Source organism: Bos mutus, chromosome 6 (assembly GCF_027580195.1).
Source record: "Bos mutus isolate GX-2022 chromosome 6, NWIPB_WYAK_1.1, whole genome shotgun sequence".
NCBI classification, from domain to species: Eukaryota; Metazoa; Chordata; class Mammalia; order Artiodactyla; family Bovidae; genus Bos; species Bos mutus.
The window spans coordinates 73,565,749-73,579,007 of NC_091622.1; the positions used below are offsets into that span (position 1 = coordinate 73,565,749).

Genomic DNA, 13,259 nt, shown 5'->3' on the forward strand with positions numbered 1-13,259 from the left:
CTTGACTTTTCTCATCATTAACCAATTGATTTTATTCTTTTCCTTCCCTTGTTATTTTGTGAACATTTGAAATTATCTTATATTTAGTAATCCATTATGGACTATTCTTTAGCTTTCTAGGTATTCAGGGAACCTATATTTTCCCATACAAATATAACAAAAATGCATTATTTTCCTAATGATGTTAATATATGCTCTGACTCATCAGAAAGAATGCCAATTTCTCCTAAGGGAAGACTATGTTTTAACTATTTCCGAAATCTTTCACATTTTCTAACTAGTTCAGTGTCAGTTTCACTAAACCTTAAATAAATACATGTAAATGTTTTTTCCATTCTTAATGCACTGCTTTCAAACATTCTCTATTCTGACCCATCTTCCTAAGAGATGGTAATTTCGACTGTTTAGAGTACTAGATAGACATGAGTTTGAGCAAGCTCTGGGAGTTGGTGATGGACAGGGAAGCCTGGTGTGATGCAGTCTATGGGTGGCAAAGAGTTGGACATGACTGAATGACTGAACTGACTGAGAGTACTGGAGATAAGCTGGTGAGGGAAAATCAGGCAGAAGAACCATGATATAAAATGATAGCAGCATGAGTTTATTTCATTTTCTCCCTAAACAGAAGGTCACGTGTAAAGGTAATTGCACTTTCAGCAATTAAAAAAAAAAAAAGTTTACATAAAAATAGCTTTCACTTACTGGGAAACACTTCAAAATAGATTTCTAATTTGATAGCGTAATTCATTTCTGAGCTTCTTGAAACAATCTGACTAATGTTAAAAACAAAATTAAAAAACATTAATATTTTTCTTCCTTCAATACCTAAACCAGAGAAAAATTTATGATTGTAGTTTAATTTTATTGCTACTGAACCTTTCTTGAAAATGAACTGGCAGATGCCATTAGTAGGTTAATTGATTTAATAATATTCCTAGGAATAAGCTAGCACTTCTGACTTGAATCGCTTTCTCAATTGATTGGTACTCTATAATAGTGTTCTATAAAACATATAGAAGGAGCAACAAGGAACTCAGCTTTGGATTCTTCAGTTAATTCATTAACGTTTTCAATTTGCTAAGTGCATGGCATTTGTTACTAATAATTAGACACATGCATTGCTTTTACAAAGGCTCTTTAAAATGTAGTCTTGTAAAAATCACCCTAGAAAAAAAGTATGTTAATAGTCTAGTTGTGTGTTTATTTTTCAAATGCCAGCAAGTAGCACCTTCCAGGGACTTACAGGATGGAAGAAATCAGTATCAGTCAAGGTAAGCTGCAGGGCAGTCTTGGTTCAGGAAAAGGAGAGGAACAGGGAATGTCACACAGAAGCTGCAAGACAGGAGCTGCCACCAATGGCTCCAGAGGAATGAGGAGGGCCACTCTCTGCTAATTTCCGGAAGTGAAAAAATGTCTCCATTTTTCAAAAAAACAAACAAACAAAAAAATGAAGTTTTATAAAATAAGATTGCTAGTTTAGAGGGTTAATGAATCCATTATTTGTCTGAAAACCAACCGGTTTCTGACTAAAATCAATATTTATCCAGAGCCCAGGCTGAAGTTACCTATCACCTTTATAGAAAAATTCCTAAGAGTGGGGGATTAATCTAAAGTTTTATTATAATCATCCCTATTATTAAAGTTGTATTATTTAATATTTGTAGTGAAATGTTAAATGTTTGACATTATTGTAAAGGACTGATAATTTCTTCTCTTTCAGTTTATGTTGAAGAAAATAGTCTGTCTGTAATGTGTTCCTAATTCTTTAATGTTCTTATTTTTTTTACACTCAATAGTTTTATATTCTGTCTAAATGAAGTACAAGATCATTGATTTTTTCAGTTTTTGAAATAAGGCATTAAATATTAAATTTATTTATTTATTTTTGACTCAAGAAAAACATTTATTATTCTTATGTTTTGACTTGTTCTATAGATTCTTTTGGATTTTTTTTTCTTTTTTTTCCCTTATCTGTTGTAGAGTTTCTGCAAAGATGATAGTACTCTCATCTCTATTATTCTGATTGGTATTGTTTAAACACAAAAATATTTATTAGCTCAAAAAGTAAGATAATTCTCAACACACTGTCTCATAATCCCCTCTTTAATTAAAATCTATTACCCTAATTATTTAACTATTTAAAAATACTACATTGTTTAATGTAATAATTAATGTACTTTTATATTAACTGAGAGAATTTCAATATACCAAATATGTATGACTTTGTTTATTCAAAGTCATAGATATAACATTTATCTGTATTTGAAAGAGAATACTGAATTATTGGGCTTTTCTATTGGCTCAGAGGGTAAAGAATTTGCCTGCAATGTAGGAGACCTGTGTTCCATCCCTGGGTCAGGAAGATCCTCTGGAAAAGGGAATGAATGGGTACCCACTCCAGTATTCTTGCCTCAAAAATTCCACGGACAGAGGCTATAGTCCATGGGGTAACAAAGAGTTGGGCATGACTGAGCTACTAACACTTTCACTGAAGTATTAGATATCTGAATGATGTGCTTTGCTTGTTGTAGATATTATTGATAATAGATTATAATTTTAGGTTGTATGACATTCACTGTGTGTAAAAATAAAGTATCAACTAAAGTGGGTGCGTGCGTTGTTAGTCACTTCAGTTCAGTTCAGTTCAGTTCAGTCGCTAGTCCTGTCTGACTCTTTGCGACCCCATGAATCGCAGCACGCCAGGCCTCCCTGTCCATCACCAACTCCCAGAGTTCACTCAAACTCACGTCCATCGAGTCAGTGATGCCATCCAGCCATCTCATCCTCTGTCGTCCCCTTCTCCTCCTGCCCCCCATCCCTCCCAGCATCAGAGTCTTTTCCAATGAGTCAACTCTTCGCATGAGGTGGCCAAAGTACTGGAGTTTCAGCTTTAGCATCATTCCTTCCAAAGAAATCCCAGGGCTGATCTCCTTCAGAATGGACTGGTTGGATCTCCTTGCAGTCCAAGGGACTCTCAAGAGTCTTCTCCAACACCACAGTTCAAAAGCATCAATTCTTCAGCACTTAGCTTTCTTAACAGCCCATCCATACGTGACCACTGGAAAGACCATAGCCTTGACTAGACGGACCTTTGTTGGCAAAGTAATGTCTCTGTTTTTGAATATGCTATCTAGGTTAATCATAACTTTCCTTCCAAGGAGTAAGTGTCTTTTAATTTCATGGCTGCAGTCACCATCTGCAGTGATTTTGGAGCCCCCCAAAATAAAGTCTGCCACTGTTTCTACTGTTTCCCCATCTATTTCCCATGAAGTGATGGGACCAGATGCCATGATCTTAGTTTTCTGAATATTGAGCTTTAAGCCAAAATTTTCACTCTCCTCTTTCACTTTCATCGGTAGTGTCCAAATCTTTAATACCCCATGAACTGTAGCCTGCCAGGCTCCTTCATCCATGGGATTCTCCAAGCAAGAATACTGAAGTGGGTTGCCATGCCCTCCTCCAGGGGATCTTTCCAACCTAGGGATTGAACTGGGCCTACTGCATTGCAGGTGGATTCTTTACCGCTAAGCCACCAGGGAAGCCCATCAACTAAAGTAAATAATACTTACCTCCAGAAAAGGGCAAACCTACCTTCTACAAGACCATTAGTGTGTGTGTGAGGGTGGTGATTGAGTGTTCTGTAATTGAACTGTGCATTGGCTTGGCTACAAATTTAGTTAGACTTAGCTCATAATTATCATCAGATATTTTGAGAGTACAGTGTAGACTTTCGTTTGTCAAGGCTTTGACTCTAAGATTTATAGAGATGTTAGCCATCCCTTTGTATTTTTCTAAACTACCTCTAGTTTTCCCAATCATGAGTGGTCTCACTTTGCTCCCAGCTGCCAGCCTTTTTTCTCTGGGGATGTTTTCTTTTGATCATTTGGTTCAATTTCTTCTGCCCTTTCCCTAGCTTTTGGACACTGGAACTATCCCTCTACCTGGTATGCAGACTTGGAATGCTATTGCAATGCAGTCATTGAAAATCTAAAATGACTAAGGGGATTTTTATTATCTTCCTTGACCCATGCACAACCTTCAAAGGGCCAATATTTCACATTCAGAGAATGCCAAGATCCAGGGGATCATTAGTGAACATCTGAAAGACTTCCTGCCACAAGTTAATTTACTTTTCTTAGTATGGTAAAAAAAACAAAGCAAAGCAAAACAAATGAACAAAAAGTGCCACCACCAAAACCAAAAAAAACTCTGTAAAGATTTTATACTTACCTGACTGAGAGTGCTGGTTTCTTATAAATTTAATTTCTACATTCTAACTTGTAGTGAGAACCTTAATCTTATTATAAGCCATGTGCATTTTGTAGAAACTTTTCTTACTTTAAAATATAAAACATTTCTTATATCTGTGTAAAATCATATATAATAATTTACATGTGTATATAGTTTTTTTCACCATTGGTGCCTTGTAGACATGAGCTTATTAGAGGGGACCAGGGTCAAAGTTGAGTATAAGTTGCTTTTGGAGGAGGGGGCGGGGCCATGGGCAGCACTGCCAGCCTGAGGCCAATAAGATTACAGGGTTGGGGTAGTTGGAAGGAGAGTAGAGTCAATAGAGCATTGGGTCAGCACTCACTCTGTGAGTTTCTTCAGAACATTGGGGCACTTTGGAGGAAGGTGAAGGGTATAGGTGCCTGGATCCAGTTGCAGCTGGGATAGGGGACAGGATGATGAAGAAGCTCCGACCCCAGGGATCTGCAGTCACTGAGAGATTAGCTTGGAGAGAGGGTTTAGGGACGGGCTCTTGGATGAAGCGGGCAGGGGGCAAGTGTGATGGCCTCAGTAGCTGTTGTAAGAGTACACACCACAGAGGGAACAATGGGGTTGACGGAAGGCTGGGCCTGAGGATGGGAGACTCTGTCCTTTGGGAAGCCCTCTCAGCCCTGCTGTAGGGAGGGCAGCAGGCCCAGTGGGATGACTCTTTGGCCATCATCTCCTTACAGCATTGGTGGCTCACAATGATGCAGAAGGCTGCCTCTACCCATAGCTTGTCCCTCTGATACAGGAAGTTCTCCACTCAACTACCTAACCTTTGATCAGGGCCCAAGGAAAACCCCACATGTGGGGTCCATATTCTCTTTCATGTCATTTGCAAACACTATAGTAACAGTACAATGTATATATACTATATATACAGTAGAGGTGTTTTGCTAGTAAAAAATCTTTAGACTGCTGGATCTTATATTTGTTTTGTAATAAACACTACAAGTAAATAAAGCACTCTTTCTGGCGTATTCAAACCAAACACAAGACAGCATTTTTCTACCTAATTTTTAAGACTTAGCTCAATTCTTCTTCTTTAAGATGCTTCTCTCCTCAGGGAATTATTTCTCTTTTCTGTGTTTTAATGAACTATGTGTATTTGTATTCATTTATCATGGTTTCTACTATATCACACAGATTTATTTGACCATCAGTTCCACTAAGACTCCAGTAGAACACACGAGTCATAATAAATGCCTAGCCATATTTATTCAATTAATTAATTCAAAGTATTAAAACATAATTTCTTGGTATCCTCTTAATATCTGGCTTCATTAACAAATAAGATATCTTACTTTTGAGTCACAAGTCATTTTTTTAAATGCCTAATGAGAGTTTCAAGTAGAATAAAATGGTATGAATTCTGTAATTAATATTTCTGCCTTTTCTCACATAAAAGATAATAGGTTTTGGTAAACTGACTTTGGCTAGAGGTCACTATGGGCTTCCCATATGGCGCTAGCGGTAAAGAACCTCCTGCCAATGCAGGAGAGGTAAGAGACACAGGTTTCATCCCTGCATTGGGAAGATCTCTTGGAGGAGGGCACAGCAGCCCACTCCATTATTCTTGCCTGGAGAATCCAATGGACAGAAAAGCCTTGAAGGCTACAATCCATAGGGTGGCAAAGAGTTGTACAAGACTGAAGAAACTGCACACATGCATGCACGCAGAGGTCACTGTAATATAGAGGCTACTAATAAATAAAAGCTCTATTTGAAATCAACTCAAATAATTTACTGAAATCTACAGATTGACAATAATTTCAATAAACAAAAATAACAGAATAGAGCTTTCTAAGAAACAGATGCAAGGATTACTCTCTGTAAGTAAGTTTAAGCCTTCTTTGCTGAATTGATTTGGTTGATGTCCCAGTAAATCTGCCAACACCAACAGCCACTTCTCTCGGATATTTACTTATACTTCCTAGGAATTTGGTTATGCTGAGAAACTTTGGAACCAATTCTTCACAAAGAGATGCCAGTGCATTGGCAGTGTGAACTATGACAGGGCTTTATGGAAACATTATTTATGGCATTTGATAATGTCTTTTTTTAAAATGCCTGGATACTCCCCAAGTATTCCTCTGTGACCTGACAGTATTTCCAATCATCTCAGGAGCTAATTCCTTTTCACTTTCAAGTGTTAGTAAAGAAAGAAGTTTTTCTTTTTCTTATTTTGTATTACTTTTCAGTCCTTGAACATAGAACTATCATGGAAGCAGCAGTGATATGGAAAATATTATACACTTTAAAATTATTGGTTTTTAATTTTTATATCAGATAATTTATACCAGATAATTCTTAAATAAATGTCTGTATTTATACTAAGAATACCTGCCTTATGATCCAGCAATCCCACTGCTGGGCATACACACTGAGGAAACCAGAAGGGAAAGAGACACGTGTACCCCAATGTTCATCGCAGCACTGTTTATAATAGCCAGAACATGGAAGCAACCTAGATGCCCATCAGCAGATGAATGGATAAGAAAGCTGTGGTACATATACATAATGGAGTATTACTCAGCCATTAAAAAGAATACATTTGAATCAGTTCTAATGAGATGGATGAAACTGGAACCTATTATACAGAGTGAAGTAAGCCAGAAAGAAAAACACCAATACAGTATACTAACGCATATATATGGAATTTAGAAAGATGGTAACAATAACCCTGTGTACGAGACAGCAAAAGAGACACTGATGTATAGATCAGTCTTATGGACTCTGTGGGAGAGGGAGAGAGTGGGGAGGTTTGGGAGAATAGCATTGAAACATGTATAATATCATGTATGAAACGAGTCGCCAGTCCAGGTTCGATGCACGATACTGGATGCTTGGGGCTGGTGCACTGGGACGACCCAGAGGGAGGGTATGGGGAGGGAGGAGGGAGGAGGGTTCAGGATGGGGAACACATGTATACCTGTAGCGGATTCATTTCGATATTTGGCAAAACTAATACAATGTTGTAAAGTTTAAAAATAAAATAAAATAAAAGAATACCTTGATATTTTCCTTTCTTCTTCTTCTTCTTCTTTTTTTTTTTTTTTTTGAGTGGCTTGAAAGCACAAATTGATCATAGTTCTGTGGGCAGAAAGATTGAGGTGCCATCAAAATAGGTTTCTAGTGAGACCTCATGATGGCTTGTGGATTGCCACCCTCTTGTCCTCAGATGGCCTTTCTTTTGTGCACCCATGGTAAGAGAGATCTCAGACATCTTTTGCTCTGCTACTGGATTACATTCTGTTCTATCAGGTTCCAGTTCTTCTGGATTAGGGCCCCATCTATTTTTATGACTATGTGTAAATAGTCTTATAGATTAGGATTCAGATTGAAGGAGAATACTCTGCCTTCAAAATACAGAAGACAGGGAGGACATTTTAACACTGGTTAGGTTCTCTCCTGGGCAAAGTATGCTTACTCTCTTGAGATCCCTTTCTTAAAATATTTGCATAAAGAAATCAGGGGCCTGGAACTTCTCTGATGCTCCAGTGGTTCTGACTTCATCTTCTAATTCAGGGGGTGTGGATTTGATCCCTGGTTGGGGAGATAAGATCCCACATGTCTTGGAGCCAAAAAACTAAAACACAAAACAGAAACAATGTTGTAACTCATTCAATAAAGACTTCAAACATGGTCCACATTAAAAAAAAATCAAAATTAGTTTTCCCTAGATTGGTTCTTGATAATCATAGATGGACAAACCTTAGTCAATTTCTTATTTAAAATTAAAAAATCCTATCTAGTAAGTATTTATCAAGCACTTATTGGGGCTTCTCTGATGCTCAAGTGGCAAAGAATCTTCCTTCAGTGCAGGAGACACAGATTCGATCCCTGGATCCAGAAGATCCCCTGGAGGAGGAAATGGCAACTCACTCCAGTATTCTTGCCTGAGAGATCCCATGGACAGAGGAGCCTGCTGGGCTACAGCCCATAGCGTCATGAAGAGTTGGACATGAATGGGCATGTGTGCACACGCGTGCGTGCGCACACACACACACTCAAGGAAGCGCTGATTGAGGCAAGTCCTATGTCAAGCACTGAGAATATTCCTAGGATACAATGTATGTAATCCCTGTCTTCACTGAGCTCACATTGTCAAACAGGTAACAAACATTAACTAAAGGATATTTATCCAATTAAATTTAAGAAAACTACTATGAAGTAGAACAAAAAGAACTATTCTAGATGTTCCAGAAATATTTAAGGAAGTTCCATTTAAGACCATTTTGGTATTATACTAGATTACTATTGCCATAAACTCAGTAGTTTGAGATAGCACAAATTTATCATCTTACAGTTCTGGAGACCAGAAGTCCAGTATGGATCTCACTGGGCTAAAGTCAAGATTTTCAGGGTTGCACTCCTTCTGGGGGCAATTTGTTTCCTTTTTCAGTCTCTAGAAATCACCCACATTCCTTTGTTTGTGGTGTCCTTCCTCTGTATTCAAAGGCAGAAACTATGGTTGTTACACTGTTCTCATATTGCCATCACTGTGGTTTGCTCTCTTCTGCCTCCCTTCAGTACTTTTAAGATGTTCTGAAATTCCATTGAACATATCTAAATAATCTGGGATCATCTATCTATATCAAGATCAGCTGATTATCAAACTTACATCCATCTGCAACTTTAGTTCTCGTTGGCCATGTAATCTAATGGTCACAGGTTTAAGGGTTAGGATTTAGGCATCTTTCAGTTCAGTTCAGTTTAGTCACTCAGTCATGTCTGACTCTTTGCAACCCAATGGACTGCAGCACGCCAGGCCTTCCTGTCCATCACCAACTCCCAGAGTCCACCCAACTCATGTCTGTTGAGTCTGTGATGCCATCCAACCATCTCATCCTCTGTCGTCCCCTTCTCTGCCTGCCCTCAATCTTTCCCAGTATCAGGGTCCTTTCAAATGAGTCAGTTCTTCACATCAGGTGGCCAAAGTATTGGAGTTTCAGCTTCAACATTAGTCCTTCCAATGAATATTCAGGATTGATTTCCTTTAGGATGGACTGGTTGGATCTCCTTGCATCCAAGGGACTCTCAAGGGTCTTCTCCAACACCATAGTTCAAAAGCATCAATTCTTCAGCACTCAGCTTTCTTTACAGTTCAACTCTCAGATCCATACATGAGTACTGGAAAAAACATTGCCCTGACTGGGTGGATCTTTGTTGGTAAAGTAATGTCTCTGCTTTTTAATATGCTGTCTATATTGGTCATAATTTTTCTTCCAAGGAGTGTCTTTTAATTTCATAGCTGCAATCACCATCTGCAGTGATTTTGGAGCCCCCCAAAAATAAAAAGTCCATCACTGTTTTCATTGTTTCCCCATCTATTTGCCATGAAGTGATGGGATCGGCAGAGAAGGCAATGGCACCCCACTCCAGTACTCTTGCCTGGAAAATCCCATGGATGGAGGGGCCTGGTGGGCTGCAGTCCATGGAGTCACTAGGAGTTGGACACGACTGAGCGACTTCACTTTCACTTTTCACTTTCATGCGTTGGAGAAGAAAATGGCAACCCACTGCAGTGTTCTTGCCTGGAGAATCCCAGGGATGGGGGAGCCTGTGGGCTGCCGTCTCTGGGGTCGCACAGAGTCAGACACGACTGAAGCGACTTAGCAGCAGCAGCAGCAGCAGATGGGACCAGATGCCATGATCTTAGTTTTTTGAATGCTGAGCTTTAAGCCAACTTTTTTACTCTCCTCTTTCACTTTCATCAACAGGCTCTTTAGCTCTTCTTAACTTTCTGCCATAAGGGTGGTGTCATCTGCATATCTGAGGTTATTGATATTTCTCCCAGCAATCTTGATGCCATCTTGTGCTTCATCCAGCCCAGTGTTTCTCATGATATACCCTGCATATAAGTTAAATAAGCAGGCTGGCAATATACAGCTTTGATGTACTCCCTTTCCTATTTGGAACCAGTCTGTTGTTCTCTTTGCATGGCCATTATTCCGTCTACCACAAGTAGCAATTTAAAGGTATAGGACCTGGTTCAGCAAAGGCAGGTGAGTAAGACCATTTCAATCAAAGGAAGCAACATGAGAGAAGATTATGGACTGGAATAGAGAGGTATGACTAGGACCAAACTTGTCTACCCCTTATGCAACAGTAAGGGTAAGAGTGAGACATGATCTATCGACCTGTGTATGGTGATGGATATTAACTGGACTTATTGCAGTGATAATTTTGCAGTATATACAAATACCAAATCATTACATTGCACACCAGGAAATCATATAATGTATGTCATTATACCTCAGTTTAAAAAAATCTAAGATGAATAAGTAAAAACAACAACGTATATATTATCTTCTTCAATACTTACCTGTAAAGTTATAAATAAGTATATTTTACTTTCAAGCTTTTTACAGACATAGCTTTTCTTAAATAACATGAGAATGAAGCTTACATAAAATTTACATGACACCTGTCAAGCATTTAAAGAAAACAGAATATGTAATTCAACTTTCAGATAACTATGAATGGATAGAAAATATTTTTAATTGAGAATGAAGGATAAGTGATTGGAAGGATAGAAAATAAGTCACCTTGAAAGTCTGAATTTCCACAAAATTTCAGAAAAACTCTGATTTAGTCTAGGATATGTGATACATACTAGCATTGAAACAAATTTAGAATTTAGAAGTTATTAATTCTTGCCAAATATAAATACACATTTCTATGCATCATAATTAACTCTTTGTTTCTCCTTCTTAACCCAGTAAAAACTTCCTATTAATTATATGAAACACAATTTCTGCTAATAAAAATAAAATATAAGCCTTGAAAAGAATGTCACCTGTTCAATTTATATGACTGCTTCATTTTTAATCAGGACTTCTACTCAAATGGCTCTTTTTTTCATAGTGACAGAATAAAGGAATTGTTAGAAATTGACCTTGGTAATTAAGTTCTAAAGATGAAAATTTTTAGTGGTGACAAGATGACAGAATTGAATGATTAGTAAAAAAAAAGCAAAGTTTCTATGAACTTGACATATTTGAAATTTTTTCATTTATAAGCATGTCCATTTATCACTAAATAAAAATTAATGTTGAGGAAAATAGAATGTTATGTGATTTTTCTTCCTTTTAAAATGGTCATAGATAATCATATATCCTACAAATAGGGAGTATTTTTACATTCAAAGCTGGGTCAAGGAGGAGAAAAAAGATGGGTGTGTTAATCAAGAGTAGAAAGACACAGACAAAGTGTTACCAAAAGCAAATAAAAGTGAGAAAAAATCATATTTGCATATATTTTAACTTAATACTATTTATCAAATATCTGGAATTTTTATGATTTAAAAAATAATAGAGAAATATACTAACAAAGTGTATAATCTGTTAATACTCAAACTATGCACAACACCTTAAAGATAAAGGATAGTCAGTGCTGTTCTTGAGGATTAACCATTTTATCAATAAATAAAATAAATAAACAGTTTATTTATTCTAACCAACTTTGTTATCATAGGAACCCCCTGCAAAGAAGGTCTGGATCTCATTCATGGACATCTCAAAGGAAATGAGAGTGGGCAGAAGTGGCACAACAGATTTTTCAGAACCAAAGATACTTGGGGGCTCATTATACAGCTTTGTGACTCTTCCTTATTCTAGCTGCCTCCAAAAGCACACTTATCTCCTAAAAGTTCGGAGCCACAGACACTCCCTGGAGAAGATGTAATGTTTCGCTAATAATCAGGAGCACCATCACTGATAGCTCAGTTGGTAAAGAATCCGCCTGCAATGCAGGAGACCAGGGTTCAATACCTGGGTCAGGAAGATCCTCTGGAGAAGGAAATGGCAACCCACTACAGAATCCCTGCCTGCAAAATCCCATGGACAGGGGATTCTTTCAGGCTACAGTCCATGGGCTCACAAGAGTCAGACAAGACTTAGCAACTAAATCAATAACAAAATGAATAGTCATTATTTGTAAATATGGCCAATTCTAAATTTTATTATCACCTTCTATGGATCAACCAGTTTCCCCTTTCTTTCCCCGGAGAGCCATTTCAGTCTCTGCACTTCCCACTCTCACTTAAGAATTCCTTTCACCCTAGACTGAGAAGTCTTAGGATGGGCCAAGCCTGTTGCAGATTTGGGTGGATATGTAAGTGCCCTACAGGGCAATGTGTGTGATTCCATATGTGGTAGAAATGAAACAAAACAAAATTATTAAATAAAAGGTTAACCACAAGATCTCTAAAAGAGATTTCTCTGAATCCCCTTGGACTTTCTTGGTTGTGTAAAGAAACCCTCTGGGTATGACTTGGAAGTGCAATGGCAGATCAAAACCCAGAACTTCTCTGGAAAAAATGTAAAGGGCTTTGGCGACTGAGATCAGGGATTCTAAGGAAATTAATGAAGGAATTCTGACAGAGATAGAGGGGCTATTTGAACAAGGTAAATGACTGAAGCCCGCACTGAAAAAAACCACAGTGACAATTTCCCTTAAGGGAAGAATACTCAAGACACTTTAAAAGAACACAGTTTAAAATGCTAACACAAGCCTTTTACCCAATCCCAGTGCCCATACATGATCTAGAAGTGGAGAAATAGTGAGATTGAGTAGTACATAGAAATTCATTGCAGCTCTTCTCATCTTTCTCAATTTTAGCTCTTGCTCATGTGTCATCTTTCAGTAGAATGGCTAAAATTCAGTAAATGGATAAAACCAATTACTACTGAAGAACTCTCATTCATTATTGATGGTAATTCACAACATTCACTTTGGAAGACAACTTGGCAGTTTTTAAAAATGCTAACCTGAGCTCCACTATACAATCCAACCACTGCACTTCTAGGCATTTACCCAACTTACATGACACAATTTCCACACAAAAAACCTGGCTTTCAGGTAATTATAACATCTTTATTCATAATCACTCAAAACAAAGCAACCAAGATGTCACTCAGGTGAATATGCAAACAAACCATAATACAACTTTCCAATGGAATACTCTCAATTAAAAAACAAAA

At 37.8% G+C, this 13,259-nt stretch overlaps 1 pseudogene; it reads left to right on the forward strand.

The window, feature by feature from the left end:
* The first annotated feature begins 5,733 nt into the window (after nucleotides 1-5,733).
* The window catches only part of LOC138988193 (retinoic acid receptor RXR-gamma pseudogene), a 78,180-nt pseudogene continuing 70,654 nt past the window's right edge, over nucleotides 5,734-13,259 (forward strand).